General features: G+C 33.6%; 1 long non-coding RNA gene and 1 other non-coding gene across 3 annotated transcripts; both read left to right on the top strand.

Moving 5' to 3' along the window:
- Positions 1–5,768: 5,768 nt before the first annotated feature.
- LOC141694643 (small nucleolar RNA R71) lies at positions 5,769–5,875 on the top strand. The gene has a single exon (XR_012563931.1). It is a non-coding gene; the product is annotated as a small nucleolar RNA R71 (small nucleolar RNA).
- A 6,591-nt stretch (positions 5,876–12,466) lies between these two features.
- LOC141693515 (uncharacterized) lies at positions 12,467–14,563 on the top strand. Of its 2 annotated transcripts, XR_012563136.1 has the most exons (7): positions 12,467–12,744; positions 13,211–13,302; positions 13,398–13,490; positions 13,577–13,682; positions 13,928–13,979; positions 14,056–14,220; positions 14,304–14,563. It is a non-coding gene; the product is annotated as an uncharacterized LOC141693515 (long non-coding RNA). The 2 variants fall into 2 exon arrangements; XR_012563137.1 differs by lacking the exon at positions 13,928–13,979 and having other exon boundaries at positions 12,468–12,744.
- Positions 14,564–15,280: the final 717 nt, after the last annotated feature.

Below are 15,280 nucleotides of genomic sequence, written 5' to 3'. Positions count from 1 at the left end.
TTACTAAGGGCATCAGCCACCCCATTGGCTTTCCCCGAATGATAAAGAATCTCACAATCATAATCTTTGATTAGATCTAACCACCTCCTCTGGTGTATGTTGAGCTCTATCTGCGTGAAAATATACTAGAACACTTATGGCTTGTGTAAATCTCGCACTTCTCTCCATACAAGTAGTGCCTCCAATATTTAGGGCAAAACTATTGCCACGAGCCCAAGCTCATGGGTGGGGATATCGAATTTTATATTCCCTTAATTGTCTTGACGCGTACGCGATTACCTTGTTGTGCTGTATAAGAAGCACCCTAATTCCTTATGTGAAGCGTCACTACACATCACAAAATCTTCTTTTCCATCCGGCAACGCCATCATAGGGGCCGTCACCAATCTTTGCTTCAGTTCTTGAAAGTTGTTCTCGTATTTCTCTGTCCATTCAAACTTCCCAGTCTTACGAGTAAGCCGCGTTAAAAGGGGCTACTATCTTTACAAACTTGAACGAACCTCCGGTAGTGACCGACCAATCCTACCTCTGGTAGTCGACCTAACCATGGTCATCAATTCATTCGTGGTCCTTTATTAATTCTTGTCAGGATCTTCATGGGATCCTCCTCAGCAACAATTCCTTCTAGGACAACATCCTCAACCGCTACATCCTCAATATGAACATCATCCGGTCCTGCGTTAGGACGCTCTATCAGATCCACAATCTGATCTCCAATAAGTAATAAAACATCATCGCGTTGTTACTCCTCAACCTTAGGGTTCGGAGTCCCGCTACCATATACGATAACGAACTACGCTTCTATCGCTACATTTATAAGGGTTCCCATAAGGGTTTTAACTGTTAGTACTACGTTAGGTAGTCCGACTATGAACTTGGCAAGAGTTCTTATGATCTTAGTGAACTTATTATTTTAACGTCATATCATCTCTGAGGTTTATAACGCTTAGCTCTGATACCATTTCTGTAACACCCCCAAATCCGGGGTCGAGGATCCGGCTTGTCACGAGTTCCATTTCCCTTAATAACACCCAATCTCAATAAATAATCAACTACTCTGTACTGTGACCCCACAATAAACACACACACCACAAGTTATAGTCTCAGAGATGAATATCCAAAAATAATCACAAGTCATTTTATTTCACAATTATCTGCCAATACACCTTAAAAGGGTTTCTGAATAATTTACATTTCTTTTGCATTATTACAATTCATAAATATACATAAATCTGGTACATCAAAAGTTGAAGCCTAGCCTATTGGTAGTTCCTACCTCAGCTACAGCGACATCAATGCCTATAGGAAACTGCGGAATATTTCCTATCCGCTCGCGAATTGGGAGCTTGGTCATGTTCATCTTTTCTATCTGTTGTTGTGTGATGAAAGAAGAAAGCAAGGGTGAGCAGCAAGCCCATCAAAATAATATGTATAATGATTTACAATATATGAGCCTTCTCATAGTACTCATGAAAGTCTTGGTCAAAAGAAATGAACCAAGTTTGATATCTTAATGCGATGTAGTCGCAAAATATTCAGTATATATACATATATACTTTTCAAAATCTTGGAAGTCCTCTTCCATGCATAATATACACAGAGTTCCAGTTTATAACTGTATAAAACTATCGTTGCAAGGTGATCTCATATATCTAACCTTGTCTCAACGTTTTTCTAAAAATCTTTGACATGCATAAGATAATCATTTACTAGATATAAGTTTAAAAGATGAAGTTACAAGATACTCCAATATACTTATATCTTTTCCAAATACTACTTGAACTACCACCGTTCAAGTTATAATTAGTTTCAAAAGTTCATCACATAGATGAGACTACAAGATAATACTTGAATAGATTCAATCTTTGAAATATTATTGAATGAAATGAAGTTACGAGATACTTCATTAAGTCCCGATATATATATACACCTATATATATCTCTCATACATTTGCTGAAAACCTCTGTCATGTAAAGTATGAACAGAGTTGCAATATCCAATGAATTTGGAAAGAAAAGAAATTTTGGCATAAACCGGATATCTTGCTGATCAGGCAAAGATACCTATAAGTAACCTTTTCTACTAGTAGATGGATGAATCCCCCACCGGTCATCACCCTGGCCACATAAGGACCTTATGTTGGACCGCCACCCGGCCTCTTACGCATTGATGGACTGCACCCAGCCACTTACACTTTGATAGACCGTACCCCGGCCTGTCGCTTATGCCGACTCAATTAGAAGGGCTTACTTCCCGAACGTTGGGTAAGTAATCAATTCATTTGTTTTCTCAAAACAGCAATCACGTTGCGAATGTAAAATGCACCACAGAGCTGGATCCCCCAGGTTTTGAGCGAGTATTTAAATCCCCTTTGAAAGGAAGATCTTAAATATAAAAATGAGTTTTGGGGTCCACTCTAATTTTAAAAATCATTTTGAAGACTCGAAAACATTTTTAAGAATGTTTGGAGTACTGCTGATTTATTAAAATAAATCAGTCCCGATATATTAAAAAATATCTGAATATTATTATTTAAATAATATTCTCATAAAGATAATCCTTAAAAAAATAATCGAAGTAGAAGTTTTAAAACTTATACTTGAAATGGATATTAAATAACCAAAGATATACTTATATGAAAGTACTATCTTTATTTGAATAATTGAAAATAAGTTTGATTATCGAAATATTATTCTTTAATAAAATAAAGAATATTATTAAATAATAAGCGGAGTCATAATACCTCGAATGAATATTATAAATAATATTCATTAAATAAAATAAAGTGAGTCATACATCCTCAAATGAATAGTCAATTAATAATCATTAAATATAATAAACAGAGTCATAAGTCCTCGAATGAATATTCAAATAATATTCATTAATTAATATAAAGTTATCGAATAAACCTTATTCGATCAATAGTTTTGAAAACTATATCCATATATATATATAAATATATATATATATATATATATATATATATACTCGGGAACATCGACTCCCGGTTTAGAAATATGTACACCTTTTGATCCCCTATAGTAAGGGTAAACTCAAATACCGCTTATCTCTAGCATAGGTATTATGCAACTATAAGCATTGAACCAACAGATATATAAATCAAGAATATGAAAGAGGCATGCATATATACCATATCACATGCTACAGTATATCGCAAGAATTTGCTAATAACAAATATGCATTTATCGCAAGATCATGCATATACACATATACATCACAACAACAGTTATACGGGTAGAAAACTTGCCTGAGTGCTCCCGGATAGACTTAAGCTTAGAGTGGGTCCGATAACCTATGAACAACAACATAAGTCGGAATTAAACCCCGGTCGCTTAAGAAACTAGACTTTAACCATTTAGAGTCCTAACGTTCGCTTTCGCGCTTAACGATTTACTTAAGTCGCTCGAGTATCCTCGGCTCCACCATTTTTAATAAATTAACCATTAAGGGTTTTAAGGCGATTCTTTCGCGAGTGTCTTACCAACTGCCTAATACACTTTACATAAATGATTCATACTCCCATTTAGTCCTTTAAGGTCTTTAACCTATGTTTCAAAGTAAGGCGAGGGGTAATGGTTCGGTCGCGAAACGCCGTTACTTAAAACGGTCGTTTCTCCTAAACCGTACATCGGATTCAAACGAACCACATATCAAAACGAAGCTCGTAACATGAACTATCTAATCATGGCAATGGGAAAAACCTAATAGGGAGTTCTCGGGTCCTGATGTTATGAACAAAAGCAGTCTAAAGTAAATCGGACATTACGACGGCTATGTTTACGCGATTTCCCAATTTTATACCATTCCAATTCAACCACCAATCAATCCCAATTCATTCATACAACCAACATCCATCCAAAACACACTACAGCAGTCCCAACACCTCAAGTTCTTCCAATTTATGTTATTCTCATCATGAATTTAAACTATACTTAATTCCTTTAACAAATCAACAAGATTCAACATTCATTTCACTACCACTCCAACCCAAACTCTAAACAAACAAGCTTCATGCTTCACATATACTATATCAATCACAACCATTCCTAAATACTCAAAACTAAAGCTAGGGTTTGGAGTTTATACCTTCTTGAAGCTTCTTAACACAACACAAGAGCTTTGAATGCCTAAAGAACCTTGATCCTTGCTTTTATAACCTTAAACTTTTATAAAATTCAAGAAAACTAAAGTTATTTTTTTGAAAGTTACTATTCACCATCTTCTTCCTTGATTTATAAAAAAATATTGGCTTGGAATTAGAAGCTTAAACTTATAGGAAGTATGTAACTATCCATGGGGAAGCTTAGATAAATACCTTGCCAAATAGTAAGTGGTGGAACTTGGATCTTCATTTTTGATAAAAGAAGCCGAGAGTTTGAAGTATAGAATGAAAGATGAAATGCTTTTTCTTGCCTTGGTGAATATGTGTGGTGTTTTGATAGTTTGGTTAACAATTAACCTTGGTTTGACTATGGTTTAAAATGCTTGGCTAGGATTCATTCTTGAAAAATATCTCTTTAGCCTTGCTTACCTCATCATCCCTATGTCACTTTCATGCCACATGTCTTTATCTTGTGGTTTGATGACATCATCATCCACTAACCTCTTTGATTATCCCCTAATTACTTGGCTAATGACCGTTTATCTGTTATACGGTTCGCTTAACTTTCGTTCTTGTTTATCGTTTGAGGGATCATACCCGGGATCTTATTACTTGGGTTCCCCTAAACCTTTCTCAATATTTTATATTCCTTTTATAATCCTCTCTTATAATCCTTGAATTTAAATCCTTTTAATCATGTTACCTTATACTCAATTCTTTCGGTATCTGGTGGATTTTCGGGGAAAAATCAAAGTGTTCGGATTCGAATTCTAACGACCTTTACATACACTCATTTACTTTATAGAGTACTAATAAAATCTCAGAATATCCATAACAGAACCCCTACATAGTGTGGCATAAAAAGTTTTCTCATTCAGCATAATCAGCAAATTCACTATTCATAAGGGTTTCAAAAATTTCCAAAAATTGGGGTTATTACATTTAGTGTCACTAGGCAATGTACCAGGTTGACGATTTAGGAAGGCATTGGCAATCTGCCGAATTTGATTTTCCAAGGTCTTGATGGAAACAACTTGACTGTTGCACATAAGCTTCAAATCCTCTAATTCAGATTTTTCATTAGCTTGTTGCAGCTGGATTTGTTGTCTTGGTGCATACTATGGTTGCTGAAAACCAGGGGGGTTGTACTACTTAGATGGATACTGCTGAAAAGGCTATTGAACCATATTCTAAGCGTTGCTCCAACTGAAATTAGGATGATTGCGGTTATTAGGTTGATAGGTGGCTGGCACTGGTTGCTGCGATCGCTGGAAATTGCTCACAAACTAAGCTGATTCACTAGAGATTGCGCACTGATCAGTTTCATGGGAACCAACACAAAGCTCACAGACACTAGCAATTTGATTTACATCATAATTAGCCAAAGTGTCCACCTTCATTGTCAAAGCCTTAAGTTGGGCAGCGATATCAATTGCTGCGTCCAACTCCAGAATTCCTGCTACCTTTTCCTGAGTCAGTCTCTGGGAAGGATTCTGGTACTCATTAGCAGCCATCAGTTAAATAAGTCCATAAGCTTCATCGTAGCTCTTAGCCCACAAGGCTCCTCCTGATGCTGCATCAAGAATGGGTCTAGAAGTAGGACCCAATCCATTGTAGAAATAATTAATAATCATCCAATCAGGCATGCCATGGTGTGGGTACTTCCTTAGCATCTCCTTATATCGATCCTAAGCCTCACACAGAGATTCTCCAGTTTGTTGAGCAAACTGAGTAAGAGCATTTCTGATTGCGGCAGTCTTCACCATGGGGAAGAATTTAATGAGAAACTTTTGAGCAAGATCTTCTCAAATGGTGATAGACCCTGCTGGTAGAGAGTGTAACCAGCACTTATCCTTGTCACTCAGAGAAAATGGGAAGAGACGTAGCTTGATAGCATCTTCAGTCACATTATTGAACTTGAAACTGTCACAAATCTCGATGAAATCTCTGATGTGCATGTTGGGGTCTTCAGTTGGAGAACCCCCAAACTGAACTGAGTTCTGTATCATCTGGATCGTGCTTGACTTGATCTCAAAAGTGTTAGCCCTGATGGCTGGTCTAATGATGCTAGACTGAATGTCATTAATCTTAGGCTTAGAATAGTCCATCAAAGGCTTCAGATTTTCAGCTTGATCACCCATAGCTACTACAATTGGCTCTTCAACTTTCTCTTCTTCCTCTAGCTTCTCTTTATCGTCAAAAACTTCCTTATGAACCACCACAAGTTCTTCCTCGGCTTTATATAGTGTTCTCTTGCGAGTACGCGAACGCGTATGCATACACCCTCACTAGACCACCTGAAATAAGACAAGGAAATAATTAAGTAACAATATCCGAGTCAATGAACTTTAACGACCACTGATGGAAAGCACATAAACTAATAATTGACACTGAAGTCCCCAGCAGCGGCGCCAAAAACTTGTTAGTCGCTAAACACGCGCTAATAATACACGTAAGTATACGAGTTCGCAAGTAGTATAGAATCTTTTCTAGTTCGTTCCCATAGAGACTGTATTGGTTAAATATTTAATTTATGCACCTAAGCAATAATGTATGGTTATTATCCAATGCTAAGATGAATAACAAATTGAGATTGTTTATATCTAGGAATCACCCTTACAATTATAACTACGATAATAAAATTAACTAAATTGATGTATATGATAAACATGAGATTCTAACTTCATTAAATACTTCATTCAATAGCCTTATTATTCTTAACCTTAGCATGCAATGGTGATGATACTAATCAGATAACACGAAACTGATAAACGCCAACTTTCGTTGCACGAGTACCATTCTACCAGACATCCACAAAAGAGATAGAAGCTGAATAGGAACCAATTATATTGAGACCATATATGTCTATAGAATTTGACAACATAACGGTTTAAGCACAAGTTATCTATCTTGATTACATAGGGGAAGTAAGATGGTTAAAATTACCTACGAATCATGCATGACAATTACATGAACCTATGCTAGCATGGCAAGTTCTACATCCTTAAATTCACTTTCGCTTCATTAAGAATTAGCACACTATCTTATAAGTTCGCGACGCTCATAAGACAAATACGCACAACCAATACCAGGATATCATACAATCACCACATACTAAGGCATCAAACAATTTAACTAAAGAAATCCATAAATAAATCCGCTAGAACCCATGTTAACGATTAGCCCATAATCAGACTCATCATCAACGTGTGTTCCGATGAAAACATGATATAGCAAACGTAGTCTTTATACGAATAATTAAACCAAATACAAACAAGAGTATAGGTTCAGAAAAACAAGAACAAACATCCAAATTACAACTCAAAACAATGATTCACAAGAATAAATTAGACCGTCTTCGCCTTTGTTGAATTGTGCTAAAGGTCTCTTATCGTCTTTTCCTTGCGCTCTGGTCCATCATTTTATTAAAACGACCTAACATGAATATATATAGCAGCCTTCAACAATCTGGAAGCCTTCACTTTTAGAATTGTATTAGAAACAGGATTCCTGAATTCGGCATCGGCGCGGGCGCGCGCTATCACAGCGCGGGCGCGCTGTATTTCTGGAACCCCGGCGTGGCCGCGCGCTATCACAGCGCGGGCGCGCCGTCCTTCTGGGAAAAACTCATATTTCTTCTTAAATCTTGCTGCTTCGAGCCGGCTTTCCACGAGCTTTTATTCCAGCACCACCTGGACACCAAATTAGCACCAAAACAATGCTAATTCACCTGATTACCTGAATAATGCCTGAAATGCAAAAACACTAGAAAACACATTAAAACACTTAACAACTTGAGTACAAATACATCAATTCAAAACTTATTAGAGCGTAAATAAGTGTCATAAATGCCACTCAACAATTGTATATAAACTTTACGGTGTTGTTAGAGTTTTATATGTATATAACTTGAATGTTAAATTGTAATACTAATTGGCCTGAATCGAGGCTAATTGAACCTAATCGGTGCTAATAATACTTAATTCGTTTTAATCAGTCCTAATCTGGGCTAATTTAGTAAGCGTAAATTTCTAATTGACCTTAACATAGGCTAACGATAAACTATGATACGTTAATTGGCCTTAACTTTTATCTAATTGATCCTAATCAGGGCTATTTTTTGTCAAATTTTCACTAATTAGCCTAGTTAGTGCTAATTAGTAAATATGAAAATTTTCATTTTTCGACATAAATCATTAAAAAAATCGTGTTAGCCGCGAGGAACCAAAATTTTTATCCGTGGTCTCGACGGGTAGCCATAATTTTTGCCCGTGACCATGACGGAAGGCTGGAGGCTGCCCTAGAGCCAACACGGCCCCTCCTACTCGTTTGAGGTTTCCCTTATGGCAGCCTACTCAGCTGAAAATCCTTTCCCCATATATATATATAAAGGGTTTCGAGCACATAAGCGCAACAGAAATAATGTAAAATTAAATTAAAACCAGAATAAAATCAAAACCCTATGCATGTTCAATATAAAAATAGATATTTAATTCGTAGTAAGAATCTTTACTTTAAAGAAGTTTTAAGAGTTCATTAATGGAGGATTAATGGAGTTCCAAACCTTGTTAAATCACCATGTATCTCGCTCTCACGATATACGTTCTACGGTAGCCACACAGACGCTTTTCTTGAAGAATTGTTGTGTACTAGAACCCGAAAACTCCATCCCTACCTCTCTTCCTCTTTCTCCTTGAACGGCTAGGGTTTTATAAACCATGTATCCTCGTATATAAATCAGCCATCAAAGAGTTTATAAATCAATCCTCAAAGAGTTTATATAGGGAGAAGAATGAGTTTTCTAATTGTAATCTAATTATAATTAATACTAATCTGAAATCCCAATTTATTATTTAATTAAGTCAAACTTCATTTAAGTAATTAAAATTAGTTTAAGTAATTTATCGATTTTATTTATTTAATTAATTAAGTCATACTTATTTAATATCATAAATAAAACAAATTACTTATTTAATTTAAATTCATAATTTAAATTATTTCTTCTTCAAGCATTCTTTGTGTGTGACTCTGTAGGTTATTATTATGTTGGAAATAATATTAATATCTCATATTAAAATTATAAAAAATGAGCGGCATCTAATAATACATCATTGCTACCCAAGTAATAATTATTAAATTCGTGATTCGACTAAATCTTTCGTGATAATGTACAATGTAATATAATCCCTTTAACCAAATATTATAGATTAAACTGGAAGCATGTAATATGCCATCCTCATCATAGTTTAATCCAATTTTCCTTGATCAATAAGTAGACTATCATATCAAATTAATATTTGAGCATGGTCACGCATTTCATAGTCTAACTCACACAAGAGGCCAATAATATCATTCCTAAAATAGGAGGGTTAAATCGCATGTAGATATTTCATATATCTCATATAATTCATAATATACCCAATGTCCACTTTTATCATTACTCGGTCAAGGATAACTTTTAGTGGAATCAAAGTATATTAATTCTCGTATAGAAATATAATGACTTCGGGTCTAAGGACCATTACATCATTATCACTGTGAGAATAACTTATGACACTATAAACATGTTGTATCTCATAACGAGTCAATCTAGCACCATGTATATAATACATGTGCATGCACTACAAGAAAAACAGCTTCAGACAACACTAATTAGAGAACAGTTGACAAAAGAACCGTTGTCCCAAAATGACAGACAATGGTTTTTCTTACCCTCCTATAACCATTATCTAATCCAAGGTTCATACAACGGTTTTGTGAACCGTTGTAAAAAAAATCACAAAAAATTGGAGTTTGCGCAACAGTTTTTTAAAACTATTGTCTTGATATGCTTCACACAACGGGATGATAAACCGTTGTAAAATGTTAGACAATGGTTTTTCAAATCTGTTGTTAATCCAACTCTATAACAACGGTTTAAAAAACCATTGTCTTGTAAATGTAAAAAGACAATAGTTTATGAAGTTGTTGTCTAAGCGATCCTGAGACAACGGTTAATTTAGAAGTCTTTTTGCTGGATATTTACCTTTCAGATAAGTGTTTATGAAAATTATGGTCTTATTATTCATCAAACAACGGTTCTTAAATAAGGTTCAGACGACGGTTCTAACAAGACAATAACCGGTGTCTATTTATAGGAAAACGTGGCACCATCTGATTAGTGGAAAATATTTCACCCGGATCGCTTAGTTGGCAAAATCTCACTTATTGATTGACTTCACCTAGATCACTTACTTGGCAAAATAAGAGTCCTTGATTTTCTGAAGGTGTCACACAACGGTTTGTTTAAAAAACTGTTGTGTTATATCGAATTCATAAATTTTAAAAATTATTTTTTAAAATTATTTTTTACATGATCCAGCCGTACCGATGTTAAAGTATATTGATTTTAGTCATATTAAAAAAATTAAAAAAAATAATTTAAACTAATATTGAATGACTTTATAAGAAAAAATCGGTAAAAGTACTACTACCCTAAACGTGATTCTTTTTGAAATAACAAAATATTTTATTAAAATTATTTTTTAGACGATCCAACCATACCAATATTAAACTATATTGATTTTAGTCATGTGAAAAAATTACAAAAAAAATAAAACTTATCTTGCATGACTTTATAAGGAAAATCCAGTAAAAGTACTATTCACTATAATCAGATTCGTTCCCGATAAACAAAATAAATTTTTTAAATGATTTTTTGAACGATTCAACCGTACGGATGTTAAAGTATATAGATTTTAGTCATATGAAAAAATTATAAAAAAATTCAAACTTATACTGAATGACTTTATAAGGAAATTTCGGTAAAGTACTATTACCCTCAAAGAGATTCTTTCCCGAATAAAAAAAATTTAAAAATATTTTTTAAACGATCCAACCATACGGATGTTAAAGTCTATAGATTTTAGTCATATGAAAAAATTATAAAAAAAATTAAACTTATCTTGCATGACTTTATAAGAAAATTTCGGTAAAAGTACTATTACACTCAACGAGATTCTTTCCTGAATAACAAAATTATTTTTTTTAATTAGTTTTTATACGATCCAACCCTGCGGATGTTAAAGTATATAAATTTTAGTCATATGAAAAAATTATATAAAAACTAAACTTATCTTGCATGACTTTATAAGGAAAATTCGGTAAAAGTACTATTACCCTCAACGAGATTCTTTCCCGAATAACAAAATTATTTTTTAAAATTATTTTTTAGACGACCCAACCGCACAGATGTTAAAGTATATAGATTTTAGTCATATGAAAAAATTATAAAAAAAATTAAACTTATCTTGCATGACTTTATAAGGAAAATTCGGTAAAAGTACTATTCCCTATAATGAAATTCGTTCCCGATCAACAAAATATTTTTTTAAATAATTTTTTAAACGATCCAACCGTATGGATGTTTAAGTATTTAGATTTTTGTTATATGAAAAAATTATAAAAAATAATTCACACTTATCTTGAATGATTTTATAAGGAAAATTCGGTAAAATGACTAATATTTACATGAGACTCGTTTACGATTGTCTGAAAATTAATCAAACAACGGGTTTTACGAAGTAATCCGTCGTTTGATTACAGACGACAGTTTATTCTCACTTAACCGTTGTAGAACGGAAACTCATACAACGTTTTATAAATCATTTGTTCTAAATTGTTGTAGAAATACTACAAGTACAACGGTTTTGTATTATTTCTATGAAACCATTGTCTATCACAAATTAGAATTTAAAGCAGTTTAAAACCTATTATTTCAGAACTAATGATTTTTAAATATTTATATAAATATTTATATTTAAGTATGTTCGAAGTAAATAAAAAATTACATAAAATGAATATTTTTTATGACAAATGTCACTCAAGTTGCAAGAGATGTTACACCACACCACCATAATTGTTACCGTAGACTAATAATAAACATTTTTTTTAATATTTATTTAAAATAAAAATAAATTATTTATTTAATTTTAAAAATAATTAATTCTAATAATATTGTTCAAGGGAGTACTAAAAAGAGTAAGATATATTCATTCTAGTCATATGAAAAAATTATCAAAAAATTTCAAGTAACACTTGCTTGACAGGAATAAAAAAATCTGTTAATTTTTTTTAAAATATTATATAGTTAATCTTGGAACCAATCGAACTGTAATAATGTTAAGATATATCGATTTTACTTATTTAAAAATATTATCAAAATTGTTTACATGAATGTTATTTAATTTTATAAGAACAATGAGGTAAAAGTTCTAGTTTCCAAATTATATATTAATTTTTAATATTCTAATTCATTCCACCTAAGATTTCATTTCCCCCTTCTTTTTTCGACTCCCCGCTTCCTTAAAATTCACTTTAATTTCCCCCTTTTATCTCCTTTTATCTCTGTCTCCGGAGTCCTCAAACAAACGCCCAACTCAAAAAACACACATCTCCTTTCTCCATCTCTTACTTTCATTTTCACTCTCTTCTAAATCAAACCAGTCTAGGTTTCAACTTTAACGTTTCTAATGCTAACATCCAATTGATTTCAATTTTCCTTTTTCCTTTATCTATTTCCGTTTTCATGAATCTGGCGTCACAGAATCCGAAGAAACCACATCAGGGCGCTCATCTCACTGTAATACCCCTCTGTATATCTAATTAGCTTATTACCCAGCTGATTTTGTATATGTGAATTTTTTTGTAGTTATTGTGTATGTCGAAAATGCACAATTTTGTGGTTTTATGAGTTTTAGGGTTCATTTCGAATACTAATATTCCTGATGTACTTTCGATTTAAGGCCTCTCCTTGTTTATGATTATTTGTTTGTGTACTTGTGTATCTGTTTTGTGGTGGATGAGCTCGGTTTTCAGGATTAAATATTTAAAAATATTTTTAATAATTGATGATATATGTTAAACTTATTTTGTGAGTTCAGTTTGTTCAATTGGAACAAGAGTTTGGACCGGGTAAAAAATGATCATTTTTAAAGATGACTTTTGATTAGTTTGTCCAAATCAGATCTGCCAAAAATACCTAGATAATACATGTGTTGCATAAATTTATTCTCCTCCATAATCCAACGTCTTTGTTTTGCTTGTAGGTCCTTTGGCATCAGCTGATTGAGGCACCAACTCCACTTTAAATGAATCTGCTCAGAGAAATGAAGGAAATGGTCAGCTATTATTCAATGAGGTAAATGCCTTTCTTTTGTCAAACCCATGTAAAACTGTACTCAAACTTTAACCAATCATACATATTTTGCCTATTTAAAATTTCTACACCTGCAGGCATCTCAAACTCATTCAGATGGAGGACACAACTCAGTGATGGCATTCTCTGCATTCAAGCCATGACTTAGTGCAGCCTTCATTTTATGTAGCGTATGTATCCATATCAACTGATTCTTATCCTTATCCATATCAATTTCTCAATTATGATGTGCTTGATATTTTTACACATGTTGTAGATGAGTTTCTGTGATGGCTGTACCAAGATTTTTGGCACCTTTGTTCTTTCTACAATGTCTTTTTTGGTACTGATTATAAGCAAAGTGCATGAATTCAACTATCCTGGTATGTACTCTTCTTAATTTTCTTCTTTTTAATAATTTACTATTGTTCGCTTTTTTAGTTTTGTTTTTTATGTTGGATTTGGATGTGATGAACAAAGTGAATAAAAAATCAAGTATTAGTTGTAGCTAGACGCTTTTGCACTTGACTGTCTTCTGAAATTTTTTTTGTCAACCATGCCGCAAATTTTAGTTCCTCTGACCATTGGGTTTGATGTGTTATATGTTAATTTTGCTAAACCTTACTAGAAGTCTTAGAGTTGCCATTATTCACAACAAAGAAAGTGCTTGGGACGATCATGTGAGTATTTTTTAAACAGTCTAAACTTTCTGGACTTAAAAAATCTAGTGCTTATATAAATTGGAACTTTTGCAAGGTCCTAGCCAATCATTGTGATTAATACGAAGGCTCATCCTTGTACGCACAGAATCATCCGCCATGGCTTTTGCACTTGACTCTTCACAATTGTTGTACTCACAGAATCATACGCCATGCCATTAAAGCCTCAAATGTTCTTCTGGCCCCATATTATGAACCACCGGTAAGACTTTCAGTGTATCATGCTTATAGAATGAGAACTCTTCAATTCACGACATCTAATTATGGTTCATTTTATGTACTTAGAGGAAGCCTGGATTGCATATATGCCACAAGACATGATCATTTTCGATCGGGGAAAGACATAACACTTACTAATTCAACTCAGTTGAGCACTCCAACGAGGCTTCCACAATTATGTGTCTTTAATTGTGAAATATATCCTTGTTGCTTGGAAAGACATGAGACATAAAAAGTTAAATATTTGTACATGATTATAATGTTTTGTATATTGACTCCGCACTTTTTATTGAGTTAACATGAGGTTCATAGTGGATGTTTCTTGTGTGAAATGTTTAGTTAAGTACTGTATGAGAGATAATTGACAATTGTATACTCATTGTCAAATAATTGTGTATAGAAATTAAAACACGGTTTTAGCTTACAAAATCACTGTCTAATGTCAATAAATTCAATATATACCTAAAAGAAAACAGTTGTGGGTAGTTATTCCCACAAATGTTAGAAATAAATAAAGGGTTTTCCAAACAGAATATACACAATATGAGGTTTACTTGAGTGTTGTAACAAGATGTATCATACAATACTTAATCATTTAGCAAACACTTATAGAAATATGTTACAGACAACATGTCTCTATAACAAAACTGTGTTTCATCCAACCTTCTAACAACAATTTTGAAAGACCTTTCCGTTGTCTTACATAGAAATAGACAACGATGTACCGTTGTATTGAGTCATTTTAGACAATGTGTTAAATTTAAGAAATTGTTGACTATAGGAGAGTAGTACAATGCTATTGTTTTACAAGAACCATTGTGTTAATCATTTCAGAGTCCGGTATCCTTCTAAAAATCGCATGACTAACATACTATCTTACAACCCTCTGTAATCAAATCCGTTGTCTATACCAACCTGCTAATAATGCTTCCTTACGGCTTTCTGTTGTCTTCAGTTGAGTCAGACAACGGACGGGTACCGTTGTCTGATACGTGTATAAGACGGCGCCTCAATATTCAACGATATTGAGGTGTATTAGACAA

Source organism: Apium graveolens, chromosome 10, assembly GCF_009905375.1.
Source record: "Apium graveolens cultivar Ventura chromosome 10, ASM990537v1, whole genome shotgun sequence".
Lineage (NCBI taxonomy): Eukaryota > Viridiplantae > Streptophyta > Magnoliopsida > Apiales > Apiaceae > Apium > Apium graveolens.
This window is presented reverse-complemented; position numbering and strand designations above follow the sequence as displayed.